Raw genomic sequence first — 14,337 nt, 5'->3', positions numbered from 1 at the left:
AAAAGATGCTTATATTTATACTGATAGGAATGGGGGATGGGTGCATTTCAATTATCAATCAGGAGGTAATAAAGGTTTGCTCGTTAACAGGGTAAAATTCTCACTTCAGAAACAGACTAGCAAGAGGGCACTAATGTTAACGGGCCATAATTTTGGGTAAGACAATGGAGATAATAAAGCATTGTATTGTGGACATGTCTTCAGACAGTTAAGCAAAAATAACATACCAGTATTATTAAATAGACATAAGCAAAAGCAGATAGCAGTGTTTCCGTTTTTGGGTGGAGATGTTTCAGCAACACATACCAGTTTTATTAAATAGACATAAGTAAAAGCAGATAGCAGTGTTTCAGTTTTTGGGTGGAGATGTTCTAAATAGCTATTTAGAGCTGTCTTCAGGCCAGTCACGTGACTCGTGGCCTGCTTTTCAGCTCCGATACACGGCTACTGCAGGAGGGACCGTGATCTCCCTCTGACGTCAGCCGGGGGGATCACGTGGCTCCTCCCACAGAAGCCCTGTCTCGGAGCTGTAAAGCGTTCGCGAGTCACGTGACCGGTCTGAAGACAGCTCTAAATAGCTATTTAGAAAACTCGTTTTTAGAAAAGATTTACAAGTGTGGTATGCCAGCCTCTAATAGAGGGGCTGGCAGTGACCATTGTCGTTTTTTTGGGGTTTTTTTTATAATAGCGGCAGGGGGGCGGGGCAGAGCGGTGACAGACACAGAGAGTGCGCTGACAGGCAGGAAGGAGGGGGTGAGGGGGGAGAGAGGAGAGCAGAGCAGGGCAGCGTATGACAAAGGGACGCACTCTGACCACTGTTGTCAGGGCTGAGTAGCCCTGCTTATCGTGGTCAGTATATAGAGGGCATACAGGAAGTGTCAGGTTCAGGGAGGTTTTTTTTACATTTTAGAGGGGGGCAGATTACATAGCACAAGCACCCTGTTGTTTAATTTGCTTTAAAGGACCAGGATGTGTATTTTTTTGGGGGGGGTTATCAAACACTTTAAGCACTTCCTCACATGAGGAGGAAATTATCTCCCAATGGTGCACCTGTGCTGTCACCTGTCACATGCACCCCTGGTGGAGACTATAAGTGCCTGTGCCGACACATTGTGTGTCATGTCACTGTCGGGAAGCTGATTCAGAGAATCAGGTAACACTTCACCGAAATCTACAGATTTTTCCCAAAATTACAGGGAAAATAAAAGTCTTGATTTTACTCATTGTTATTATTTTGTGGCTAAGAACAAAAATCTTAAAAATATATATATTACTTGATCTCTGACTAAATCACTCCTGTCATGAAAGAACAATATTTGTCAAGTCCTAAGGGGTTAAAGAGTAATAGGAAACAACAAAGCCAGTCAGAGAGCTCACATCTGATGCCTCAGTAGGTAGGAAACATGTTCTTGTTAATAGTAATTTATGTGGATTGGTTCGCTCTTTTTCAGGATAAAGCTGCAGATTTTCCTGAAAGGTTTATGGTGCGGAAGGCACCGGTGGTTGCTCGGGTTAATTAAAGAGCATTTCATGGCAGAGAAGATCTGACTTCTCCTGTGGATTTGGCAGCAGGTCAAAAATTAAATTCATCAGCGGAAAGAGGAAATTTTGTAACATAAATTAACGTGGCAGGTGAGATTTGAAACAATAGTTGGATAACCCTTTCTGGAACGCACATGAGAAAAGCAGGAGGGGTCTCACAGCTGCTGAAGACAGAACTAAAACTCTATGCGTGACTTCACTACCAGTTTCATTTCTGATTTGCTGTATATTATATATTGACATAACAATATAAATGGTTCTGTTCAATGTCCATACATACAGAAAAAGATACTGAGAATTACAATCAACATACAGAATATGATAAATGCTGCTGGTGCCCAGGACTTCTATTAAGTTTTATATTGAGCATCCTGGATCTTCTAGTGAATGTTTTAGGTCTTTTACTGGTGCCCTAGGTTTGCTACTAAGTGCCCTAGGTCTTCTAACGAGTGCTCCATTTCTTCTACTATAAAATTCTTGAGCAATGGTGCGCTTGTTCAATGCAGTGTACATAAAGTGAAATGTGAATAAGTAACTTCCATAAAGTGAAATGTGAATAAATAAACTCCAACAATATATATGAAAATGTCAATATAACAATCGATATAAAAAAATCAATATAAAAATACAGTCAATATAAAAGAGTGTTAATAAAGTGCTCCTCCACAGAGTATAGAAGTTGATTATGTGATCCGTGCCACCATTTCCATCACCGGGTGCAATGCCTGCTCACCTTAGGAGGCGACCCCCTTGGGTCAGATAGAGCTCTTAGTAATATGTTCTAGGACAGTCCAACCTGGAATAGCATCAAGGCATTCGCAGTGTCCTTCTCTATAAAGCCGTCTGTTCTCTGGAGTGTCTCAGGAAGAGAAGGAAAAAAACTTTCATCGAGCAACAATGTAAATGGGTTAGGGCCATGGATACAGGGCATGCTACAATTTCCCTCTCACATGATCTATCGTCTTGTATAATACATAAATGAATTCGATTTGTAAGGCAAATCAGGGAGACACTGCTCTCCTCCTCACTGTTACAACGTGTAACTGAGACACCGGGTGTTTGCATCACCAACTCCTCCCGACACATTGCGTCACAGATCACATGAGTTTTTCAAGGGATCGGTGACGCAACACGATTGATCAATTTTTTACATAGGCTGATGGAGATCATCAGCTTTTATCCGATGCAATGCTATTTTTTCCTAGCATAGAAGAGCAGTAGTCAAAGAAAACTTTTGGTCTTAGCCGGCAAATCTACATCCTCAAGTACTCCCAGTAAACAACACTTGGGACTGCAAAATTTGGGAAGTTTAAAATTAGAGGTAATAAATTCCATAAACTTGGACCAGAAAGGCCTAATTTTGGCACAGGCCCAGACCATGGGAAGAAAGTCCCCTTGTTCAGTATCACACTTATTACACAGAGGGTTCTCTCGTTTATGCATGAGGAGTAATTTAGGGGTACAATAAACTCTATGAACATATCGCAATTGGGTGAGCCCTTTCAATAGTGAACAAGGGGGAGAGTGTATCCGAGCCCACATTGGTCTGGATCCATTGTTCCATGAAGCACTCCGGTTCTCTGCCCTCAGAGCCCTCTGGAAACCCAATGAAGCAGAGATTGTTCCAATGGAGATTGTTCCGCCAGAGGAGAAATAGAAAAAAGAGGACGCACCAAACTTGTGCATTATCCTTAGATATATTTTAATAAAAGAATGAATTAAAAACTACTCACAAACATGTGAAAGAAAACCACAATATAAAATAGCCTTCATATGATGGCAATCGGTCTGACGACAACAGTCTCCAGATGATAATAGAGAAGACTTGAAGGTCACTGCTGGCAGCCACTGTCGGCAGTGACCTTCCTGGATGTTAGAGACCTTGCTCTCCTCCACCTTCCGTTTGAGGATGCCCCACAGATGCTCAATAGGGTTTAGGTCTGGAGTCATGCTTGGCCAGTCCATCACATTTACCCTCAGCTTCTTTAGCAAGGCAGTGGTCGTCTTGGAGGTGTGTTTGGTGTTGTTACCATGTTGGAATACTGCCCTGCGGCCCAGTCTCTGAAGGGAGGGGATCATGCTCTGCTTCAGTATGTCAAAGTACATGTTGGCATTCATGGTTCCCTCAATGAACTGTCTCTCCCCAGTGTCGGCAGCACTCATGCAGCCCCAGACCATGACACTCCCACCACCATGCTTGATTGTAGGCAAGACACACTTGTCTTTGTACTCCTCACCTGGTTGCTGCCACACACGTTTGACACCATCTGAACCAAATAAGTTTATCTTGGTCTCATCAGGCCACAGGACATGGTTCTAGTAATCCATGTCCTTAGTCTGCTTGTCTTCAGTAAACTGTTTTCGGGCTTTCTTGCACATCATCTTTATAAGAGGCTTCCTTCTGGGACGACAGCCATGCAGACCAATTTGATGTGTATATCTGCAGTCTTCAGCTTTATATATTCTTTAGAGAGTGCACGTTGTGTTAGGAGATTTTCTGTTCCTGTTTAGCACTGAGTGTGAAGTCAGGGCATACAGCCAAGGCAGCTGTTTGGAGGAAAGGCACACACCCCCACTCCACATTGGCAAAGGAAGGATGGAATGTGCAAAGCTCTGCTGTGAAAAGGCAAGCTGTCTGCTAATTTAGTTATTGAAACCTCCCACGACACAAATTTCAGGCTGCATTCATCTCATTTTATCTCATAGCTGGAGAACTTGTCAGAAGTTATCAGGCTGATAACAGAGCAGGAGAAAGACACGGGACTCTGTGCTTTGGAGAGAGATAAGAAAACACTACAGATATATATGTCCAGCTCTAATTTCATGAATCGGGTTTACATCCACTTTAACTCGTTGCTTAGGGAAGTACAGTAAAGCAGTAAAATTGCTGGGTAATTAGGTACTTTTGTCAATGCATGCTGAGCCTGGAATAGCTCAATTTTATGTGAGGGAAAAGAGAACACAAGTACAGAAAAAAGTGCTAAGCACTTTTTATTTAAATTATACAACAATTCAGTGCAGCTGCTCAGGGGTGCCCAGATCTTTATGCCCCTGCTCTGACAAGCAATGCCTTATGTACAAGCAGGAAACACAGCTGCAAACTATAGCTATGGAGAACAAAACACAGCAAAATTCAGCAGCTACATTGGACATATCACACCTAACAGTTTTTTATATATCTTCTGACTTCTGAAAGGATACCTCTGACTCTGCCCTTGAATTCAAGGGCCTACACCTACTGCAGCCACTGTGTTTTTATGTTAAAGCTGAAGTTTGATCTGCTTATATTTTGCCTTCCCTGGGTTCTCCTATCCCTCCTCATCAACATACTAAAGACATTTGAAAATAAAGGCTTCCCTTTTCATTACATACCTTATTTTAGACCTGGTGTTGTCATCACTAGGTCTCAGTGTCTGTCTATGTCATGCAGGCAGATCATGTCTTGTGGAAGGGGCAGGAAGAATGCTTAGGGGCTGGCAACTTGATGTCAGTTGCCTGATGCATGTAGTGGGCTGGATCTTGGCAAGAGTTATAAAAATATCAAAATGCCTTGATGAGTGAATGTAAGTCTAGAAGAGAGGCAGTTCCTAGGCAGACTGAATTTGCACGCAGATAAACCCTTGGCATTGCCAACATCTGATGTTCAGACTTCTTGATTGAAAGAGCTGAAATCCAATGATTGAAAGGGGCGGGTGGGGACAGTCAGACTGGAGAGCAAAGTGCTAAATAATGCTGGATGCCCTCCAGCCAAAAAATAAGGTGGGCTCTATCTGACTTGCTGCTTCTAATACTCACTGTGTGAAGCTAAGATTGTTCAGTAAAATCAGAAGGAAGGAATTTCATCTCAGGAGAGCAGCCTGTACAAATGTGCAAGATGTACAGTTGTGCTCATAAGTTTACATACCCTGGCAGAATTTATGATTTCTTGGCCATTTTTCAGAGAATATGAATGAGAACACAAAAACTTTTCTTTCACTCATGGTTAGTGTTTGGCTGAAGCCATTTATTTGTAATTGTCTTTACTCCTTTTAACCACTTCATTACCGGCGTATTGTAAAATGACGTCCACAGATGGGATCTCCCATCCTGGGTGGACGTCATATGACGGCCTGGGCTTCCCGGCCGTCTAGGGGGCATGCGCATGTGCCCGCCGCGTTGCTCAGGACCCGGTGCGTGTGCCCGGCGGCCGCGATGTCCGCCGGGCACTCGCGATTGCCGGTTAACCGGGCAGGACCGTGGATCTGTGTGTGTAAACACACAGATCCACGTCCTGTCAGTTTAGAGGAGACCGATCTGTGTTCCCAGTACAGAGGAACACCGATCGGTCTCCTCCCCTTGTGCGTCCCCTCCCCCTACAGTTATAATCACTCCCCTAGGAAACATTTAACCCCTCGTCTCCCCCTAGTGGTTAACCCCTTCCCTGCCTGTCACATTTATACAGTAATCAATGCAATTTTATAGCATTGATCTCTGTATAAATGTGAATGGTGCCAAAAATGTGTCAAAAGTGTCCGATGTGTCCGCCATAATGTCGCAGTCATGAAAAAAAATCGCGATCGCCGCTATTACCAGTAAAAAAAAAAAAATACATTTTTTTTTAAAATGCCATAAATCTATCCTGTATTTTGTAGACGCTATAACTTTTGCGCAAACCAATCAATATACGCTTATTGCGATTTTTTTTACCAAAAATATGTAGAAGAATACGTATCGGCCGAAACTGGGGAAAAAAATTTTTTTTTTTTTTTTTTTAAATTGGGATATTTATTATAGCAAAAAGTAAAAAATATTGTGTTTTTTTAAAAATTGTCGCTCTTCTTTTGTTTATAGCGCAAAAAATAAAAAACGCAGAGGTGATCAAATACCACCAAAAGAAAGCTCTGTTTGTGGGGAAAAAAGGACGTTAATTTTGTTTGGGTACAACGTCGCACAACCGCGCAATTGCCGTTTAAAGTGCGACAGCGCTGAAAACTAAAAATTGGTCTGGGAAGGAAGGGGGTGAAAATGCCCTGTATTGAAGCGGTTAAATCATAATGACAACAGAAAGTAGCCAAATGACCCTGATCAAAAGTTAACATGCCCCAGTTCTTAATACCGTGCATTGCCCCCTTTATCATCAATGACAGCTTGAAGTCTATTGTGGTATTTGTGGATGAGGCTCTTTATCTTCTCAGATGGTAAAGCTGCCCATTCCTCTTGGCAAAAAGCCTCCAGTTCCTGTAAATTCTTGGGCTGTCTTGCATGAACTGCACGTTTTGAGATCTCCCCAGAGTGGCTCAATGATATTGAGGTCAGGAGACTGAGATGGCCACTCCAGAACCTTCACTTTATTCTGCTGTAGCCAATGACAGGTCGACTTGGCCTTGTGTTTTGGATCATTGTCATGTTGGAATGTTCAAGTACGTCCCATGCGCAGCTTCCTGGCTGATGAATGCAAGTATTTTTTGATAACATACTGCATTCATCTTGCTATCAATTTTGACCAAATTTCCTGTCCCTTTGTAGCTCACACATCCCCAAAACATCAGCGATCCACCTCTGTGTTTCTTAGTAGGAATGGTGTACCTTTCATCATAGGCCTTGTTCACTCCTCTCCAAATGTAGCGTTTATGGTTGTGGCCAAAGAGCTCAATTTTGGTCTCATCACTCCAAATGACTTTGTGCCAAAAGGTTTGAGGCTCATCTCTGTGCTGTTTGGCGTTTTGTAAGTGGGATACCTTGTGGCATTTGCGTAGTAATGGCTTTCTTCTGGCGACTCGACCATGCAGCCTATCTTTCTTTAAATGCCTCCTTATTGTGCATCTTGAAACAGCCACACCACATGTCTTCAGAGAGTCTTGTATTTCACCTGAAGTTATTTGTGGGTTTTTCTTTGCATCCCGAACAAGTTTCCTGGCAGTTATGGTTGAAATTTTAGTTGGTCTACCTGTCTGTGGTTTGGTTTCAACAGAAACCCTCATTTTCCACTTCTTGATTAAAGTTTAAACACTGCTGATTGGCATTCTCAATTCCTTGGATATCTTTTTATATCCCTTTCCTGTTTTATACAGCTCAACTACCTTTTCCCACAGATCCTTTGACAATTCTTTTGCTTTCCCCATGACTCAGAATCCAGAAACGTCACTGCAGCACTGGATAAAAGATGCAAGGGTCTGTCAGGAGTCCAGAAACTCATTGACCTTTTATACACACACACTAATTACAAGAAAACAGATCACAGGTGAGGATGGTTAATAGCCATTAAAACCCCATTGTGTCAACTTGTGTTCATGTTATCAGGCCAAAATCACCAGGGTATGTAAACTTTTTATCAGGATCATTTGGGTAGTTTCTGTTGTGATTATGATTAAGAGGCCTTTCACACTATTTTTAGCGCCGCTTTACCATCGTTTTAGCTGCGCTATTCGGCTGATAGCGGGGCGGTTTTAACCCCCGTTAGTGGCTGAAAAAGGGTTAAAACTGCCGCTGCATCGCGAAAGTGTGAAAGCCCTCGGAGAGACAGGAGAGGCTCTTTACAGGTGCTATGCAGGTGCTATTTTTAGCGCTGTAGTGCCTGTAAAGCACCTCAGTGTGAAAGGGGCCTTAAAACGAGTAAACGCAGTTGATTGATGATAGAAAGCTTCAGCCAAACACTAACCATGAGTGAAAGAAATGTTTTTGTGTTATCATTCATATTCTATGAAAAATGGCCAAGAAATCATAAATTCTGCCAGGGTATGTAAACTTATGAGAACAAGTATATTTATTTTGGAAGGGAAATCTGAATTCATCTTGAAAGATGAACTCCAGCTAAGCCTAGGTTCACACTGACTGCGGTAATGAAATTGTGTGAGTTCAGATTTGGTTCCCGCATGTCAGTCCTGACTTCAGAGGCAATTTCGGAGATATCTGTGCGGGTTTCTGTACAGATGTCAATGGAAATCCCCCCCGAAATCGCCAAAAGCAGTACAGAAACTACTTTTGGGAATCAGTGCAGCTCTGCCATTGCCGGCAATTGCTGCCGAATTGGCATGCAATTTGACATGTCACATTGCATGCCAAACTGCATCAATGTAAACCAGGGTTCAACCCTTTTTTAGATGTTTTAGTTTTGGATAGAGCAGGGAATATTTATAGGCTTTTATTATGTTAGGTGTAACTGATTAAATGCCAAAATGTGAAAGGAAGTCTCCCCAATGGAAGTGGAGTTACACTTAAATGAAATATCTAATTTTACTATGTAAAGCAACTGTAAAAGAATCCAAAGCATTCGAATATACAGTGCATTTATACCGTATACATTTCACTTTAAGACCAGGCCTTTTTGTGACATTTGTTGCTTACAAGTTAAAAAACAGTATTTTTTGCTAGAAAATTACTTAGAACCCCCAAACATATATATATATATATATATATATATTTTAGCATAGACCCTAGAGAATAAAAAGGCGGATGTTGCAATATTTTATGTCACACTGTATTTGCCCAGTGGTCTTTCAAACGCAATTTTTTTGGAAAAAATACACTTTAATGAATTTAAAAAAACAGTAAAGTTAGCCCAATGTTTTTGTATAATATGAAAGATTCTGCTATGCCGAGTAAATAGATACCTAACATGTCATGCTTTAAAATTGCACAGGCTCATGGAATGGCGGCAAACTATGGTACCTAAAATTACCCTATTAGTGTTATTGCTCCCACTCTAATGATCATGGCGATACCTCACATCTGTGGTTTGAACACTGTTTACACTGTTTACATATGCGGGCACTTCTGCACTCAAGCACGAAAGAGATGGGGTGCTTGAATTATTTTCTTTTCTTATTTATTTTACTTTTTATTTTGTATTTTTACACTGTCGAAAATCCGTTGAAAAGTCCATCGGACCAGTCCAGTCAAAAAGTCTGCTCGTGTGTATGCGGCATTAGTCCGCCCGCTAGTAACCAACAACATGGCCGCCTCCAAGGCAGGGACTTTTTCCTCCTTAACCGCTGTTCTGTCAAAACATCCAAGTCATCGTCTACCATAGTCTATACACTGCCGCTGTTGTGTCTAAACAGCCAACTCGTCGAAATCTCCATGTACTGATGCTGGAGAGTAACAGAAAGTGACGTGGTTGGAGATTTCGACGAGTTGGTTATTTTGACAGAACACCAGCACACTGGGACCATGCCAGTGATGTAAGCTGAGTTGCACATGCACAGCTAAGTTTACATGCCAGAGAACGCTGATAGGTGTATTTTATTGTGTGTCTCCTTCAGTGGGCACTGGCAGCAGCGGTGGAGGAGTCCGCTCCTCATACTTCCTCCGCTCGGGGCAATGGGACTTGGAGAGAGAAAACCGGTAGCTACATCTAACTCGGATGTCAATCAAACCACCCGGCCGTAGTAATACATACTACGGGCGCCGGGCAGAAGCTGTTCGGCGCTTTGGAATGCTCCGCAAGGCGGGACAAAAGCCCACAAATAAAGCGCCCCGTCTGCAATCTCGTGATTGCATAGATGTGGCGCTTCCCATAGTGCAGTGTCCGGTGCCCGAACACAGTGCACTTAAGGACCATTTTTCTATTTTTTTTAAAGGGCCATTTTTAAGTTTTTTAATTAAAAATTAATTTTATTTTTTTGTGACTGCCTGGAGGGGTGGCGGCGCCCGTGTGCCCCCCTATGGATGGGCCGCCACTGCTCCCGCTTCAGGGATGTGCTCCAGCTCTCTCCACTCCTCCCAGCGCCACCCTCTGAGTTCACAGGAGCCACAACTACAGAGGAGGTATCGGGTATCAATGCGCATTGACGGTACTCACTGTCAGTGTGCACTGAACACAACATTGGTTAAATATACATGCACAGCAATGTTGATTTGCGGTGAAACATCTATATGTGTTTGGAAGCTGTTCTGCTTATTGTATCATTCGTTTAACTCACCGTTGTTTGTATAATTTTGTACACCAACACTGAAAATGCTGGGGCTATATACTTATATATAGTAATAATATTAACAGGCACAGCATGTTCGCTTATCACAGGAGTAGACTCTTTGCCCTGCTTAGTGCTGTACAGTGGCTGTGCTTTACTGCTTTTCTCCCTGAACAATATTCTCCCACTGTGGCCGAAGATTGTACAATATCCTGGTATAATTGGGTTTATGATGAATCCTCAGTACTCATTTAGGCTCGGTTTACACTGCCGTGACTTGGGATCCAACTTGTGAGACCCCAAATCGCATGACATGTTAAATCCCATGTTAGTCTATGAGAACTGTCTTAATTAGCACTACTGAAGTCTCTCCTAAGATTCTTTAGAAAAGAATCTTCTACTACTTCAAGGCGACTTCTTGCCAACTTGTGCCCATAGACTTTAATGGCAGTCGCCTCCAAGTCGGATCCTCATCTATATTGATGTGATTTGGATCCGACATTACAGGAAGATTACCCAGGCATTCCCTGAAAGTCACTTCAAAGTCGCATGAAGACGTACTCAAGTCGCTAGAAAATTGCCTGGCAAAGTCTCAACATAGGTCGCGGCAGTGTGAAACTTATGTCGCGTACACACGAGCGGACTTTTCGAGTCCAGCGGACAATTCGACCGTGTGTGGGTTTCATCGGACCTGCAGCGGACTTTTTCGGTCGAAAATCTGACGGACTTTAGATTTGGAACATGTTTGAAATCTTTAGGTCCGAACTCCGCTGGACCCAGTTCCTATCGGAAAGTCCGCTAATCTGTATGCTAGTCTGATGGACGAAAACCGACACTAGGGCAGTTATTGGCTACTGGCTATGAACTTCCTTATTTTAGTCTGGTCGTATGTCATCACGTACAAATCCGTCGGACTTTGGTGTGATCGTGTGTAGGCAAGTCCGTTTGTTCGGAAAGTCCGTCGGAAGTTCGCCGAAAGTCCGTCGGATAGTTTGTCGGACCAGTCCGGTCAAAAAGTCCGCACTTGTGTACGCGGCATTAGGGTTGGTAGTGAATGCTCTCACTTCATACACGCAGGGGAAGAATTTACAAACACATATGAAGTACAGAAATAAAAACATGGAACAGCAATCATGCAACAATGTCACCAACAGTATCAAAAAAGACTTGAGAAATGTTACAGTGATTACTCACAGAGAGCCCCCCCCCCCTACGTTGGCATGTGTAATCTGAGTTCACACCTCACCAACTCTGCAAGTGTCGCCCTGAAGTGCCGCTAAGTGCTGGCATAGGTGGCAGCACCTCTTGCCAGGTGAAAGGGCGAGGGCTGGTTTGGTTGGACAGACTGTTGAAGCAGTAGCAGTTCTATTTAAGCGTCAGAAAACGAAGGAGGAGAGGGACAGCAACAAAGAGAGGTAGAGGGACAGCAATAAAGAGAGGTAGAGGGACAACAATAAAAAGAGGTAGAGGGACAGCAACAAAGAGAGGTAGAGGGACACCAATAAAGAGAGGTAGAGGGACAGCAACAAAGAGAGGTAGAGGGACACCAATAAAGAGAGGTAGAGGGACAGCAACAAAGAGAGGTAGAGGGACACCAAGAAAGAGAGGTAGAGGGACAACAATAAAGAGAGGTAGAGGGACAGCAACAAAGAGAGGTAGAGGGACACCAATAAAGAGAGGTAGAGGGACAACAATAAAGAGAGGTAGAGGGACAGCAACAAAGAGAGGTAGAGGGACACCAATAAAGAGAGGTAGAGGGACAGCAACAAAGAGAGGTAGAGGGACACCAAGAAAGAGAGGTAGAGGGACAGCAACAAAGAGAGGTAGAGGGACAACAAGAAAGAGAGGTAGAGGGACAGCAACAAAGAGAGGTAGAGGGACACCAAGAAAGAGAGGTAGAGGGACAGCAACAAAGAGAGGTAGAGGGACAACAAGAAAGAGAGGTAGAGGGACAGCAACAAAGAGAGGTAGAGGGACACCAAGAAAGAGAGGTAGAGGGACAGCAACAAAGAGAGGTAGAGGGACAACAAGAAAGAGAGGTAGAGGGACAGCAACAAAGAGAGGTAGAGGGACACCAAGACAGAGGGGCAGCAGAGAAAAGAGCTACACACAGACCTGATCTGTTATTTTTCTGCAGTTGGATCCTTGAGCAGCCAAAAGCCTCTGACTCTCCTCATAGAGCCAACAGCTGCCATCTGGAGCCTCCCCCCTCCTTCAAAGGCCAACGTCACAAGGGTCCTAAACCAATGGCGAGAGAAGCAGGCTAATCCCACAAACTGTCCCTGGGTTTTGCCTGTCAGGGACACAGAATGACACAGTGGGGAGTTCAGCAAATCACACAAGCAGTCTAGTGCATCAGGCGTAGAGATGCAAAAACAAGAAAAAGTAAATAACCGAGAACACAAAATAAACATGCTATGAGAGAAAGAATGTTAACCCATTCACTACATGAAGTCACCCAAGGATACCATGACTACCTTATCCACACAGTTGTTCTACATACAAGTGTAGCGCTACCCCCAGCAGTGGTGGCTGGTGCTCAAAATTTTTGGGGGTACACAAAAAATTTTGAAAAAAAAATCATCAATTGCAGCCACTGTGCCATCAAACGCTGCCACTGTGCCCTCAAATGCTGCCACTGTGCCCATCAAACGCTGCCACTGTACCCTCAAATGCTGCCACTGTGCCCTCAAATGCTGCCACTGTGCCCATCAAACGCTGCCACTGTGCCCTCAAATGATGCCACTGTGCCCATCAAACGCTGCCACTGTGCACATCAAACGCTGCCACTGTGCCATCAAACGCTGCCACTATGCCATCAAATGCTGCCACTGTGCCATCAATTGCAGCCACTGTGCCAGATACTGCCACTGTGCCCATCAAACGCTGCCACTGTGCACATCAAACGCTGCCACTGTGCACATCAAACGCTGCCACTGTGTCATCAAATGCTACCACTGTGCCATCAATTGCAGCCACTGTGCCCAACAAACGCTGCCACTGTGCCATCAAATGCTGCCACTGTGCCCATCATATGCTGCCAGTGTGCCCTTCAAATGCTGCCAGTGTGCCCATCAAATGCTGCCAGTGTCCCTCCCAGGACACTCTGCTTACACCCCCCCCCCACGCGGATAGATCGCGGGACACCCCGCTCACACCTCCCCCCCCACGCGGATGGATCGCAGGACACCCCGTGTAGGAGGACCAGCGATCACCGGGTGTCCTCTTCTCCGTTGTCTCCTCTCTAGTCAGCTTCCTCTGCTCTGTACCACTTCCACCAAAGCACTGAACATTCAATAGGGACGCCTGACGCTTTGGCCAATCAGGAAACAGGTCTCTCTGACCTGCTTCCAGATTGGCAGGGAGGCAATGCGGTGTGAAAATATTGAATATTCATTCGCTATGGTCACACAATTGGGTGGGATCAGGGCGCACTCTCTGCACCCTGAGCCCACTCTTTTTTGAAGCCTGTTAGAGCCTCTGGCTCTAATCAGGTGCTTAAAAAAAAATACACCCCCTCCTGCCCCCGCCATAGGAGTCCATGCCTCCGGCTTCCTGAAAGGGGCCAGGCGCATGGATATTGGAGGCGGCAGCAGGGATGGGGGGGGCACCAATGCACAGGCCGCCACTGACCCCCAGTAGGGCCTGCTGGTAAATGTGGTTCATCTCCCACCCTGCACAGCCAGCCACACAAATTTCCAGTCACAGTGAGTCAAGAAGCAGTCCTTGCGACTTTATTTTTTTTTTGTTTTATTAGGGGAAAAGAATTTGGATGGGGATAGGGCACATGTGGGATGCCCACTTGATTGAAGGAAATTGGTAGGGACTTAACTATTTACACTCCAGTATATACATATATCCTCTTCTCCTCGAAATCCAGCACATACACTTGCGTGTAGACTAT

At 44.2% G+C, this 14,337-nt stretch overlaps 1 protein-coding gene across 5 annotated transcripts in view; it reads right to left on the bottom strand.

Annotated features, from left to right (window-relative positions):
• Nucleotides 1–14,337, bottom strand: part of ADA2 (adenosine deaminase 2) — a 118,970-nt gene that overhangs the window by 66,305 nt on the left and 38,328 nt on the right. For 2 of the 5 annotated variants that reach the window (XM_073621567.1, XM_073621573.1), the window contains exon 1: nt 12,549–12,744. The exons of 1 other annotated variant lie outside the window; for it this stretch is intronic. The gene's annotated coding sequence lies outside the window, so the exon portion shown is untranslated. Of the gene's footprint in view, nt 1–4,914; nt 5,116–12,548; nt 12,748–14,337 lie in introns of those variants that run through there. 2 more of the 5 variants (XM_073621574.1, XM_073621572.1) reach the window with 2 other exon arrangements.

The sequence above is a fragment of the Aquarana catesbeiana genome, linkage group LG03 (assembly GCF_042186555.1).
Source record: "Aquarana catesbeiana isolate 2022-GZ linkage group LG03, ASM4218655v1, whole genome shotgun sequence".
NCBI classification, from domain to species: Eukaryota; Metazoa; Chordata; class Amphibia; order Anura; family Ranidae; genus Aquarana; species Aquarana catesbeiana.
The sequence above is the reverse complement of the archived record's forward strand: the minus strand, read 5'-3'. Positions and strand labels throughout refer to the sequence as shown.